The following is a 15,178-nucleotide window of genomic DNA, read 5'->3' as shown; positions in this document are numbered from 1 at the left end:
CAAGGGATAGGCTAGAAATGAGGAAGAAATTGTTGCCCCTGAGGGTGGTGAGAGCCTGGCCCAGGTTGGCCAGAGAGGTGGTGGATGAACCATCCCTGGAGACATCCCAGGCCAGGCTGGACGGGGCTCTGAGCAACCTGAGCTGGTGAAGATGTCCCTGCTCATGACAGGGGTGGGAATGGATGAGCTTGGAAGGTCCCTTCCAATGCAAACTATTCTATGATCATATTATTCTATTGAACCCAGGAATGTGAACCTCCTGGTGCTGCAGAAAAAGGAGCTGAGTGTTTCTATTGCAAAGGTCTGTCCTGTGCTGGATGGAGTATTTCTGATCAGCTGCATCTGTGGTGGTCAGGGGGGCTGGGGAAGCCCAGACCTGATTCCCTTCTCACTGTCTTTATTTATGTCACTCAAGTCCAGATCTGTAAAGCAGTGGCCACAGATCCCACAAGAAAGACCTGTCTATGATTCACTCCCTGCCCATAAAATGAGGGCAAGGAGCTACGTGACAAGTACATTAAGATCCTGTGACACTGAGGTAGCACAGTTAGAACTATGGATAGAAGGTGAAGCACAAAAGGACATAGAAACAAATTTCGTTATTAAACTAGGGGGAGGACAATGTGGTCTCCAGCTTCATCTGCTCATGATACCATCACTCCTATAATCTTTGTCAGGAAAGCACTGCCTCACCTTGGCTGTCTGTTCTGAGGACGGATGATCGGCTTGGCAGCATTGCCCCCAGAAAACTCAAAGAGAATGGATTGAAAATGTGTCAGCTTTGGAGAGACCAGGATTTATGGTTTTTTTCCTCCCTTTTTCCCCAAAAGGTGCAGAAGTGCTGAAGGACAAGACCCAGGAACAGAATCTGTTCATTTATCACGTACAGAAAGTCCCCTCGGCTCCAGCTTCAGACCCACACCCCAACCTCTTCTCCTTCCCTCACCTTTCTCTCTGCCAGGTGGTGTCTAACACATGCACCCACGCCGAGGAAGGAAAAAAGGAAAACAACAACAATGAATCACAGTGAACCAACTGATCGCTCCATACATCTTGGAAAAGACCAGGCAGAGACTGCTGCTATTCCTGTTTTCAAACAGGAGTGCAGACATAAAGGTGAGGAGCAGGTGAGAGTGAAGGTTCAGAAGATGGGAAGGAAATCCTGAAGGAGGAAACGATTTGCTCCCTGCGGACAATCCAAATAATGTGGTAGGTAAAGGGTCAGTCAGGGCAGTGGTTGCCCAAGTTCAGTGAGGTTTTCCAGTGATAAGTGTATTTCTCATGCAGAGGCACATACTAGCAACACTCATTATTCTAGTCAACAAACACCTGACATTTTTCTGCGCTACTTGATTTATATAACCCAAATTGTAGCCTGGGAACCAGAAAAGGCTTTCTGCCATGGAAATAAAAAATAATAAATTCTAATAAAAATGAAGGTAGTTGAAAAGCCAGCTTTCTTTGTAAATGACAGATGGCACTTGGTTGTAAAGGGTGAGGGGAGACGTCCATTAGCACTACTTCTTATGCTGAATTCTTTGTTTTAATTACGTAAATGCACTCAGACACCACAGCATAGATGCAGGCTTATGATAGAAACTATTATATCTTCATTATTTTACTAACGTTTATCTTCACTCTTTAAGATATTAAAAAGGATGAGTCAGAAGCACTTTATAGGAATGCAGACATAAGCATAACAAAAGGAAATGGCCCTGGTGGGACCCAGCATATCACACATTGTGCTGCCTGCAGTTTGCGCATGGAATTTGCATATGTGCTCTAGTGTTGATAGGTGACACTGGAGCACATAAGCATAAACTTTTTAAAATCCCATGTGCAGTTTAAGGCAGTCACTAGCGGCGTTATGTGATGTCACACATACCTTCTGAGTGACTCAGGAGAGACTTTAATGTTTTTACTAAACTCAGAGTATTTTTGGGGCCCCTCTGGATTCACCAAGGCAAGGTCAGGTTGCACCGCCACAGCTCCATGTGTCAAGATGCACAGCTCCCAGGTGCTGCTCACACGACCTGTGAGAAGGACTCAAAGCTCCTTTATCCCTTCCCCTCCCCAACACACTCCTCCAACCCCTGTATGCATCCTCTTGTTTGTATAGCATGGCATTTCAGGCCCGAATATGCTTCCCTTGGGCTTACATCACAGCTTTATGATCACACGTACAACATCCACGGTTCTCAAGCTAGTCCTGCCTGTAAGAGCTAACCACAGCTCTAGTTAGGATTTTGGGAAGAGGAGATCCCATCTTTCTTCTTTGTGACTTCACATCGCTATGTTTGGCATTTTCATTTGACCCATGATCCTTAGGGCAAGAAGGTTGGGATTTTCTTTTTTCCTTTCAATGAACTTTTGGGTCATCTTTAAAGACAAGTTAATAAATCAAATTTTAAAACAGAGGCTGTGTTCAACAGGTCTCAAGGCACAGCAAATGATAGGGGATTTGGATCATTACTCACAGAATCATAGAATCAGAATCATGGAATCATAGAATCATAGGATAGTTTGAGTTGGAAGGGACCTTCAAAGGTCATCTAGTCCAGCTCTCCTGCAATAAGTAGGTCAGTGGTGACTTGTGCAACAGACTATCATTGTATTCTGACTTCCTACACTGTTCAATATTGATGGTGTTCTCTCCACAAATTTCAGGCTCTGACCACCTCTCCCCTCACAAAATTCAGCTACAAGGTAACTGAATGATGGCGAGCAAACCACATCTGCAGAGGATGAGGATGACAATGAAGACAAGGATGAGGAAAACTGAATGCCCAGCTGCAGGGATTCATGAGCTCCAAGAAGAGGTAGGAAGACCAGAGATGCAGCAAGGGGCCCATCTCTGGCCAAGTCACATCTGTCCCCCAGCAGCTGCTGCTCCACAGGTGAGTTTAGCTATCAGGACTCTATGCTGGCTCTGCATTTACTTTCCCATGGTGCCTCCTCCATGCCAAACACCATCCATGGCCATCAGCACTCTGCTGTGCATGTTCATACAGCCAAGCCGAGAGGAGGCTTGAGAATAATGGACACTTCAGTGTCAATCCCAAATTATGTTTAATGAGGTTCCTGCTGTAAAACAATTTTCAGAGGTGGGTTACAGGACAGCTCAATATTTGGGTATAGTCCTCTAACAGAAGGCCTCAAATCAATAAAAGAAACAATTCACTACTCGCCATATAAAAATACAAATGCCAATTTAGCCCTTGAGTAAGCCCTTGAAATTCTATGTGAATTAATTAAGATCCTCTTATTGCCTGTGCCTTCCATAATTTCAACCACTTATAATACTGATTTCATAAAGTCATCGTCATTATTGTCATAGGTTTTCTGCCTAACAAATGAAGCAATGCCCTCTCACTGATTATGCCTTAGCACTGATCCCAGTTAGTTGAGGAGGGTAGTGCAAGTGGACACTGGTCTATCAGAACTGCAGGAGGAGTGCAAAGGAAAATTAGCAGAAGAGCTCATGTCTTGCAGCCAAAGTCAGTGGCTTAACAAACTTGGCTTCTCAGGTATCACAAAGAAATCCAGGAGATTAAAGACCAAGAAGGATATGAGTATTTTCTGTAAAAATCATCTGGGTATAAATAGAATTATCTGAATGGAAGGGTAGTACAAGATCAAATGAAGATAAATATATAGAGAGATATATATAAATACATATAGATATATATATATGTAGGTCTTGAATACATTTAAGTGTGGAATTAGAAAGTCTCTAATCACTGAGCTGAATTTCAGAAACCCTCCATCAAACACAGTGGTGGAAGAAGGAACCTAAACTGTTTTAAGATGGATCTTGGCAGCTTTCTGGGTAGGATTTGGTAATGGAACAGAAGAAATCCTCAAGTTAGAAATTAAAGGCTTTGAAAAATGGTTTTCCCTACAAGGAGCTGAAAGGAGGGTGGTTGGATTTTGATTGAACTGTAGTTAGGCTATTAATTAATTCTGTTCTTCTAACCACTGGTTACTAGAAAGACCACAAGGACTTTTTGACTTGGAGAGGGTTTACTCACCTTCTTCCAAATCAGATGGTCAAAGCCATCAAATAGGAAATGGACATCTCACACCACAACTTCTCAGTTATTGCAGGCATCCTGGGACATTCCTATTGGCCTTTGCTATGTTTGAATTCTAGTGGCTTTAATTTTGGTTTTGTACTAATCATAATGATTTCTTTCATAGGGCCTTAAAACACTCATAGAAAGTGAAACTTCCAGCTCTTTCCTGCAGGTGAAATTACTTGCAGCAGACTGGCCACTGAAAGACAAGTGTTTTAATTACATCAATTTTATGATGGCTTTTATTTAAAGGGGTCCTTCATTTTCATTTGGCTTCCACAGATTTTACTATTACATTGATCTTGCAAGAAATAAGCATTGTTTGCAGGACCTCAGAATTTTAAGTATCTTCTGCTCTATAGTCAAGACTATCCCAAGACAGAACAAATCCAGAGGGAAAAGATACAAAGAAAGAGAAGAACCATTACATTACCCCAAAAAAAAAGAAAAAAAAAAGAGAGAGAAGATACTTTAGCCATTATTATTTTATTCTGCAGAACGGTACCACCATGTTAATAAGTTTCTGGGAGAGGACTTGGCAAATCTGAAATGAATTCCAGGCCTCAGCTAATGAAAAAAGGCTGCAGGATCATTTGCTTAAGGGAAATAAAAGAAAAAGTTGCTCAGAATAATTTGTTTTTCAAAAAGCTCCAGAGAAGTCAGACCTGCCCTCAGTGAGGTTACACTGAAGACTATTTACGGAATTTCCATAAGACTCTGTACAGGTTGCTCAAAGTTCATTGCGGGGAGTAACTGCTCCTTTCAGCTCCCAGCCCTTTTCACAATCTCAAGTCATTACACTTTTGAAAAGAACAGGCTTTTACTTATTTTTAGAGTTTGCACTCTTCAAGCCTGACAAAGATGAAACCATAATGTCAATTACAAACTGCATATATAAAGCCCACAACTCGCTGACATCACTTAACTAGTATATTTTAATAAGATAAAATATAATTAGAACATTTATTATTTTCTAGGATCTTAAATTGCCTACAGTTTATTTGTTTAACATATAACTAAGTTAAATTGTGCTTTGCTGCAAGCGAAACAGTGAAAGCATTTGAAAGTGGGACAGAAGAAGGTCAGTGTTGGAAGATGAACATTTAAGAGTAGGAACATTATACTATATACCTGCCATTGAAAATCTGTTGAAAGTCTGTTTTCAAAACTCAGTACGGAAAGAATTGACCTTGAGGTGCACAAAAGGGTTAAGGAAAACATGAAAATTGATAAAAGTTTGTCTCTCATCTTGTATGTGCATAATTGGTAATTTTGCATTCTCCTGCTTTAATCCGTATTTACTTCATTTACATTCAAGGGTTCCTTCTTGTACTCTTACTGCCAATTTCAATCTGCTAATGCAATTCATATAAATACTTTATTGCTTTTTTCTGGACCATATGAAGGCCAGTGACCTGAACCCTTTAGGATTTATATGTGTGTTCCTAGAAGACTTCAGAGATGCGCAATGGCTGATAAGATAGCTGTCATTTTCGCTTCTAATAAAAGGATTTGTGCTTTCAAAGTACATTTTCATTTTCACAACAGAGGTTTATTTTGGCTCTTGAGTTTTGAACACAACATGCCAGAAGCCCTGTGTTTTCATAATAGCAGTTAAAAAAAAGCATACATCTTTAAACATTTTTCAGCAACCAAGTGTGAAAAGTTGAAGGAATCTGTTAACATATTGATTGCTTTGAGCACTGCTTTAAATTAGCTTTCTGTTCCTCTCCATATGGTTTTCCATTAAATTTAAATAAATTAAAGTTCAATTATCTGGAAGAGAGGTGCAGAGTCCTCCTCAAGCTGTTGGATGAATTACTACCCAGCCTTCTCTGTCAAGGAATTAATCAGGACATCTGCCTTTGGGTATTGCGGATGCCACCGCCACCTACCACTTTCTCTTTTAGACAAGATTTCAAGGTGGGTGCCAAGCACACTTTCAGAAATAGCCCTGCGATTGGAAATAACTTTCTCTCTGCACTATTATGTGAGTCATGTCTGTAAAAAAATAAACAAAAAGAAGTTCATCAACTGGAGAGACTCTGCATTGACACACACAACAGACATAAACAGGAGGATATGCCACAGATGGCACCTTTCATTCTGAAAAATAAATAAAATAAAATAGAATAAAATAAAATAAAATTAAATTAAAATAAAATAAAATAAAAATGCAGTTTATATCTGCCTGTTGGATGCTCAACATGCAGAGGAAGGGGAAGGTGAAGTAAGAACAGCACCCTCATTATTCTCAGAATTGGGTCTAAACCAACCCATTCCATCCAGTCTAGGTTTGGGGTCTATGCGGAGATGATGTTTTGCAAGAGCTTCAGAAGAACATTTGGAGGATACAGAGTGAGCCTGGGTTGTCCTCTTTCAAAATATGGTTTGTCATCTATCTGCCCCATGTCCTTGCACATCCTCCCAGCTCCAGCCCACAGCACAGCAGCCCTGGCACCAGAACTTCATGAGAATCACAGATTCATAGAATGTCAGGGATTGGAAGGGATCTCAAAAGCTCATCCAGTGCAATCCCCCCATGGAGCAGGAACAACCAGATGAGGTTACACAGGAAGGTGTCCAGGCGGGTTTTGAATGTCTCCATAGTAGGAAACTCCACAACCCCCCTGGGCAGCCTGGGCCAGGCTCTGCCACCCTCACTGAGAAGAAGTTTCTTCTCAAATTTAAGTGGAACCTCTTGTGTTCCAGTTTGAACCCATTACCCCTTGTCCTATCATTGGTTGTCACCGAGAAGAGCCTGGCTCCATCCTCCTGACACTCACCCTTTATATATCTGTAAACATTAATGAGGTCACCCCTCAGTCTCCTTTTCTCCAGCTCCAGAGCCCCAGCTCCCTCAGCCTTTCCTCACACGGGAGATGCTCCACTCCCTTCACCATCTTTGTTGCGTGAGGAGCTGTTTGATCTCGTGACAAAAGACGGCAACATCATTCGAGATCTGTTCCTCTGGTTCTTTTTTTCTCTCTTCCTTATGCAGGAGAACACAAAACGTATCCATCTTACAGCTTCTGCCAGTAGTAGAGATGATCCCCAAAGGCAAAACCTCCTCATTACAGTCACTGCCTCAAAAGTTTCATTTGCCTCAAAAAAAAACCAAACTGCAGCTGTGAAAAGAATTAGCAGAAGCAAGAATAATTTAATGGGAGTGCGACCTACGAGAAAAACACTTCCGAAGGAGATTTAAGGCCAACCCTATTTGCAGGAGGTTGGGTACCTGTGGTGGCAGCAAGCCCCAAGGCCAGGGTGATGGGCTGGTGGGGCCAGCTGGATACAGGGACTCCATGCTGGGATGAAGCTGGGCCACGCCGGCTGCTGAGAGCAATGGGAAGGTGCAAGACAGAAGGGTCTGGCTGTCTTTTGAAACAATTAGAGCATCATAAAAATAGCAGTGCAGCAAAACAGAGCTGGCAGTAATTTTTGTGTGGTGGTTATCTCTATAGTATAGCTCTGGGGCTAAATAAAATTAGAAAAAAAAGAACAACCCTGAATTAGGGTATATACATTGTGTATGTCATGTTGGAAATGAGGCACGCTCACCTAATTTAGAGATATCATAAATATAAATATACTGTGCACATGTGACATACTATTTTTTTTTCAAATCACAGTGTATCAGGTCTTTGTAAGAACATACAGTGAAATTTCTCAGGGTACACAGAGGTGCAGACTGCTCAGCCCTGCACTGCCGTGAATTATCCATTTTCCTCTTCCTTCTGCTCAAAACGGGACTCTCAGCTTTAAAACCTTGTGCCCTGCTATAAAACTTACCGCACCTCCACCTCCTCGAGACTCACCTCCAGTGGCCCCAAACTAGTTGTTCCTTTCACTGAACGTGCCATTCATCCCAACCAGCAGCTAAACAGTTTTACTACGTGAAAATACATTAAATGACTGAATTATTTGTTTTCAAACAAGTTGCTGTGCAATTGCTCATTTGACAAGAACCCCCGGTGCCCTGCAATGTGCTCTGCACACGTGGCAGCTCTGAAGGAGCCCTGAGCAGATGGGGGTCAGTGAACAAAACACCCCTTTTAGTGAGCCTGGGCATATTCACCTCTGAAAAAAACAGAGAGGCTATTGTCTATTGTGTCAAGACTCTCTATTTGTGTAAGAGGGAAATTATTCATAGTAATGGGTCTATCCAGTTGATAGCCTCCATTTTTAAAATTCCCAGAGTATGCATTTATTCGAAGAGATAAGACAATTAGAGAGGTTTAAACTGGCTTTTATAGGACTATTTAATTTCCCAATAGCGCTGTAAAATTTAATAAAATCAACTGCTGCTATTGTACTGAAAAATAAACAGACTTAGCATTAAGGGCTGGGATTTTTTTGCAAGGTTTTGTTGCTGCTGTTTTTTCTGTACCAACAGGTACAAATGGGTTTTGTTCCCTGGGATCACTGTCAGTCACAGAAACGGGGCTACAACCCAGATGTACTTGGCTCCCTCCAAAGACCAACAGCAAGGATGGCCATGGGGTGTGGGGCAGGAGGAGACACCGAAGCCATAAGAATGACCAAAACCTCAGTGCCACAATAGATGTGTGTTGATCACTCATAGAATCACAGAATCACAGAACAGTTTGCATTGAAGGGACCTTCCCAGTCCCCCCAGTGCCACCCCTGCCATGAGCAGGGACATCTTCACCAGCTCAGGTTGCTCAGAGCCCCGTCCAGCCTGGCCTGGGATGTCTCCAGGGATGGTTCATCCACCACCTCTCTGGGAAACCTGGGACAGGGTTTCAACACACTCAGGGGCAACAATTTCTAATTATGCTAATCTTGGCTAATGTGCAGCATTGCCACTTCTGTACATCACATCTATGTGGATTTTAGTTGTGATTTGTCCAGCTGGGATCCATGAGGTCTTTATGTCAAAGAATCTCTCTTTAGCTGGGTTAATTGCTCTTCTCAAATACCTGTATTCACTGCTTCTCCTGCGCCACGTAGATCTATTTAAATGGGGTGAATGGCTGTGTGAAGATGGATGCTGATCTTCTTGTCTACTCCTGAAAATGAAATTTTCCATTCCTGTAATATAGTGCTAAAAGTCTAACTCGGTCTTACAAAAGCAGTTCGGAGGTAGAAGCTGTCTAAATCATGCACTGCAAATTCTCCTTTACACTGGTGAGGGAAAAAAATCCTTTCACGTAACCTTGCTCAAGCTGCTTTAATCAATAGTCTGTCATTTCTTTCCCCTTGATAAGTGCTTCTTCCCCTGAAACCTTACTGCTTTCTACTACTGAGATGTTTTCAACCTGTACTTGGAGCAGAACTTATTCCCTCCAGTATAATTTTCATTTTAACCTTTCCTCAATGGCCTAGAAATAATAGATTGCTAAAATTACTTTAATAGATTGCAAATTTAAACCTCATAGAGATAACCACCTAGACGATGTTACAACTCGATGATAAAGCAAAGAATAACAAATCTTAAAGGTTACTGAACTAAGGCTTAACGTTTTAAGCCTGCTGAAATATTGGGTACTGTTACGGCTCTGCAATTAAATAACATTACCTACTGTTACAGTTCCAGGTGCTATTCAAAACCCTCAAGTCTGAAATTGCTTTATTTAATGGTAATTCTGAGGGCATCAGTTACCAATGGAGGAAAACAAATATTTCCAATATTCCCCCATGGCTTTCTCAATGCTTAAAGTGCTCTGGGTCTCTCTCCATAACCTTCTGGGTACTGGAAGAATTGGGGCTGTCAGACAAAAACTGAGAATAATTATGTGTCTTCATTATTTGGAGTTGTGACTGTAAACATGGCAGGCTGGTTAAAAATTCTTTGGCAACAAACAGAAAATCTTTGTGAAATGGTAGAAGTAATGGGGTTTTCCTTGCCTCTGTAGTAACCAAGGTACTGTTTCTTATGGAATATTTTCTAGAGATTTTTTGATTTTAATCCAAAACACATCATGTAAAGAGGGCCCCACCCCTGCTGTTTACAGCAGATCTTAGCAAGCTGATAGATTTTGTCTAATTGCATTGAAATTTAAAAACTGTTATCCCACAGTCCTATTTTTACAGTGGTCTCTGCATAATTACATGAATTATTTGTTACAAAAAGGTGGTGAATTTGGATATCAGCCTTTAAATAACGAGAAAGGCTGTAAACAAGGAGAGGATGAGGCCAGAAAAGTGGGGGGTAAAGGGGGAGCAGCGATGCTCGTGCCAGGGAAGGTGCTTCACCTCTCACCCATCCACATCCATCCTCACCCAGGCCTGAACCAGAAGAGCTTCCCACTCTGTGTATTAAGATTGGACAGGATTACAGGTCAAGAGAGGCACTTTGGGGAGACATTTCAACAGAGGTTTAATACAGATTCATGCACACACACTCCCCAGATACATGGAGCTAACAAATCTCTTTTACTACATGCACAGTCCCTTTCCCTGTTCCCCAGATATACTGGCTGCCCCAAAAGATCCATTTCTGTTTGAGTCCAATACTATGAATCATAGAACACCCTGAGCTGGAAGGGACCCACAAGGATCATCGAGTCCAACTTCTGCCCCTGCACAGGACACCCCACAGGTCACACCGTGTGTCTGAGGACAGTGTCCAGTCTCTTCTTGAACACTGTCAGATTGGGGCCGCGACACCTCCCTGGGGAGCCTGTTCAGTGTCCAGCACCTCTGGGTGAAGAACCTTTTCCTCATGTCCAACCTGAACCTCCCTGGCACATGTTCTGCTGTTCCCTGGGGTTCTGACATTGGTCACTAAAGAGAAGAGCTCAGCCTCCTGCCCCCCTTGTGAGGAAGCTGTAGACCACAAAGAAGCCAACAACATGTTAATTCTGACACACAGAAAATCTTTGAAGGTCTTTTCTATATCTTTTATATGTTCTCCTGAGCTCCTTGCAAAGAGCTTTGTGGTAAACAGTGCATATAACTCCAGAAAGATGACAGAAAGCATTTTCCATCAACATTTTTAGGCCTTTAAAACCACTACAACCTGTTTGGAAAATGGGATGCACAGAGCTGTGGGCTGTGATAAAGGTTTTACCTTTAGCCTTTGTCTAGGGCTGCATTAACACACCCACAGCTCTGCAGCTCTCCAGTGCCACAGTGTCCGCATGCCCCAAAATTCACCCAGGGTAGTCATGTCCACCCTTTCCATTCCCAAAATCCAGGTGAAGCCTTGGATGCAAACCTGATAACTTGTGCCTCTAAGAACAGGCTTAAATCTGTTTCTTTTAACTGCCATTCCTGGCGTATTTCAAATGCCTGATTTCTAATGGGTTATTCGTGGTGCAAAATACCTTCTAAAAATACTTGATAATTCCAGTACTTGGGCTGAAACAGCATGGTGCTAAAACATCCCCTCTGTGTTGTGACTTTTACTGTTCCAACCAGCGGCTAGAAAGTCCCAGTAGCAGCCTCCTATACTTGGCATCTCTGTATTTATCTGCGTACCATTTATTTTTAGCCTGCTTTTCTCATATGCTAGTAGGGAGATACTGCATTGTGCTGCACTGGGCTTTGCTTATTTATCAGTCCTGGCATCATGGAAAACATCACTTTGTTCAGTTTATGTACTCCTCCCATGTAAATGCTTTAGCATACATATCCTAAAGGGTTTTTTTCAGTTTCCATGTGATATCTGTAACTAACTATTTCCAAGATTTCTTATCTCCATTAGCAGTTTTCAAATGTTACTTTCCAACTTGGGGAAACAGAGTTGCTCTAAAGAGAATGGAAAAAGAAGTACATTTTATTTTAAATATATTTGCTCCAACTTATTTAAGAAAACACGAGTTTGAGGTCACTGGTGACTATTTCTTCCAAACTTCCTCCCTGACACAAGATTAACAAAAAATATTGCACTAGATAACCTCATGGGAACTACCTGAGAAGGAAAGACTAATTGTGAACAGCTTTTAAAGCAATCATTTACGGTCATGCTTGAACAATAGTGTATCAAGGTTCCGACTTTCCCATCGCTCTTCTCCATACATGTCAAGTGCAGAAAAAAAAATAGAAGGATGCTTAGGGCAATAACTGTCTATTTTCTACCCCAAAAGAAAGTCATGTGAGGCTTTTTACTGACCCTAGAAGAGGCAGAGTAGGATGACTGAGAGCTGGGGGTTCCCCGTGCTGTAGGTGCTCCCTTTACATTGTTGAGCAGATGCAGAGCTCACCCACACAGCAGGGTTACGGCAGCTCCTCAGCAAATATTTGAGGTGATTCAAATGAGCTCCAAAAGCAAGCCGCTCTATGGTGGGTTAAACAGTGAGAGAATGTATGATACATATACCACATGAAATAAACTCATCACAGATGTGACAGGAGGATGGGAGTTTTGCAAACTATTTTCTTCTCTCTGGATAATTTCAAGCCAGACATGAGGAGGAAATTTTTTACACTGAGGGTGGTGAGAGCCTGTCCCAGGTTGGCCAGAGAGGTGGTGGATGAACCATCCCTGGAGACATCCCAGGCCAGGCTGGACGGGGCTCTGAGCAACCTGAGCTGGTGAAGATGTCCCTGCTCATGGCAGGGGTGGCACTGGATCAGCTTGGAAGGTCCCTTCCAACACACACTTTTCTACAACTCTATGACACCCTCAAGTTAATTAAAATGTCACTGGGACATTCATAGCATGAATCATTATTTTAAAGTGAGTTTCATTTTGCAAAGCCCTGATCCTTTCAAGGAGAAAGTTCAGCTCCTACCTGCACCACTCCATCCTCTGTTTGGGATCAGCTGCTGACCAGAGCTCACCAGGCCATCAAGCTGCTGTGGTCCATCCAGGCATGGAGCCAAGAACCACTCTTTGTGACAGCTCATCTTCAAGGCTGAAGAAGAGCTGCCAGTGCTTCTGCACGGTGAAAATCCTCCTAAGTTGTAAGTCACACAGTCCTGGCTATCTGAACAGACACTAGTAGTGTCTGGTAACATCTGCATGACAAATCCAACCTGCTGGGTATCTCATGCTTGACAATTTTAAAAATGCTTCTGCAGCTTGTGATAATGGAAGGCTGTCAGTCACAACTCTCCTACGCCTTTCACTCACATCACATACTTGACTTTATCATAAATAATAGGGGGCTAATTACTGTTCTGATGTGATCTAGTCCAAAGTTGCCCCAGAAATGTCACTGTCACTAAACTGATTGCCTAGACATGCCTCTAGTCCTCATAACCTTGTCATTAGTGCACAAAATTTACAAGCAGTGGAATTAGACTCTCCAGTAATCACATTTTAGTTCAAGTAAAAAAAAAATACATTTTGGGGCAGAATCCACCCACACTCTGAGTTGATCCTGAAATATCATTTTCATCAAGTTTTGGCACATAAGGCAAATCCCTGTACGATAGTTTCAGGGTATCAGTCAGTAAGGCTAAACAAACATTGGCAACATTTATCTTTTTTCTTCCACTATGTTTAACTTAGACATAAAAATAAATGTATCTTAGCCTGCAGTGGAATATTGGAAAGATGTAAAAGGTAACAGAGCCTCCCATTGCACTGTTCAGCCAAAGGGTAGAGATGGAAGAGTTACCATTCTCATCACCGCTCTCTGGTTTCTTCCTCAGCTCCAGGAACTGCTAACCTATTGCAAAGGATGAGTTTTAAAGGGTCACATAGGTCCCACCACAGATGAATGTGTGCCATCTAAGAAACCCAACAGCAGATGAATGTGCATCATCCAGGGAAAGCAAGTCAACCCCAAAACATGGTGTACACCCAACGGTGGAGGTGGAGATCAGAAGGGCAAAATTTGGGCTGTGGTTGGAGCTGTGAACCCGTGAACTCATTCGGAAACCTGACATTAATTTCTACTTTGGTTCTGCTGGCCCCTTTTGAAAAGCACGACTCTGTTGCTCAGCTTGGACTAACTCCACGAGCACACTCAGATGCGCAGGATAACACTGCAATGCTGTGGGTGATCGCTATGCAATTGCCCTGCCATCACTTTACCAGAAGTGAGCTTTTCTCATTGAGAAAACAGCCATAAATGCCCAGTTTGCAATGAACAGGGCTGGCAGCAATGGGGCTGTTGACCTTGCTTCTCTAAATACATTGTTCTTGTGAGTTAAATAAAATATGTGAACTGCATTTGAAATGTTTCTCTACTGCTGCAGTGTGTAAAAGCTTGCCCTCATACATCAGTGAACACTATCACCATATTCACTCCAAGATGCTGATGGAGTTGAGTATTGTTATGTCTATGTACATGATGATGTAATTTTATGCTGTGTGTTAATTTATAGTTACCAGGCTAGATTCTGCAGACTTGATTCTACCATCATTAAAAGAAGGGGTAGAAGAATAATGGATTCTGCAGCTGTTTGTTGGATGGAATGAAAATGTTCTGTCCAAACCTAAACTGCATATGGACTTCAACCATTTGTAAACATTTGTCTTGTTTATTTCCAATAACAATGCAGCCTTTTTTTTTTAAAGAAAATTGTTTCAGAACAAAACCCAACAAGCATTTTTGCTAAAACATCAACACATTTCTGTTGGTTTTGAAATCAGCTGAGCTTTGTTTCCAAACAAACAAATCTGTAGGTAATTTGACTGAAAATTAGCAAGCGATGAACCTGTCTTTTTGATCAGAATTATTTTCCTATGGGTGAGCAAGCCATACAGACAAGCAGTGAATGTCCTCACATCCACTCTTATACAGGCAGCAAACACCCAACCTACTCAGTCAAATCAACAGAAGCCTTGGATACCCTGGTATTTAAAGTACAACCTTTCGGTGGTTTGAGACAGCCTGGAAGTTTTACTTCTGTTGGGTTTAAGGAGATCTGTCTAGGTGCACAAAGCAGAGCACGGTGGGCTGCATTTGCCTGTGGATATACACTAAATATCAGGCACCTTCCTGACCACGACACTTTGAAGCAGCAGAAAATGGTTGAAAACCTCTGGCTGAGGTCTGGAGTTTTGCTCAAATTCAGACAGATTCCTCTCTTTCCCCCACTGTATCAAATGTATTTTTTTTTCAAAGTTTTATATTGCAGAGCTACAGATTTTCTGCTGACATTAATTTCTATCAGTGTCTTTTTTGCTGGAATTAGTACCCAATACACAGGGTGGGGAGCTGATACTCAGAGATGCAAGC

The sequence above is a fragment of the Columba livia genome, chromosome 6 (genome assembly GCF_036013475.1).
Source record: "Columba livia isolate bColLiv1 breed racing homer chromosome 6, bColLiv1.pat.W.v2, whole genome shotgun sequence".
Classification (NCBI taxonomy): Eukaryota; Metazoa; Chordata; class Aves; order Columbiformes; family Columbidae; genus Columba; species Columba livia.
Note: the sequence above shows the minus strand (reverse complement) of the source record.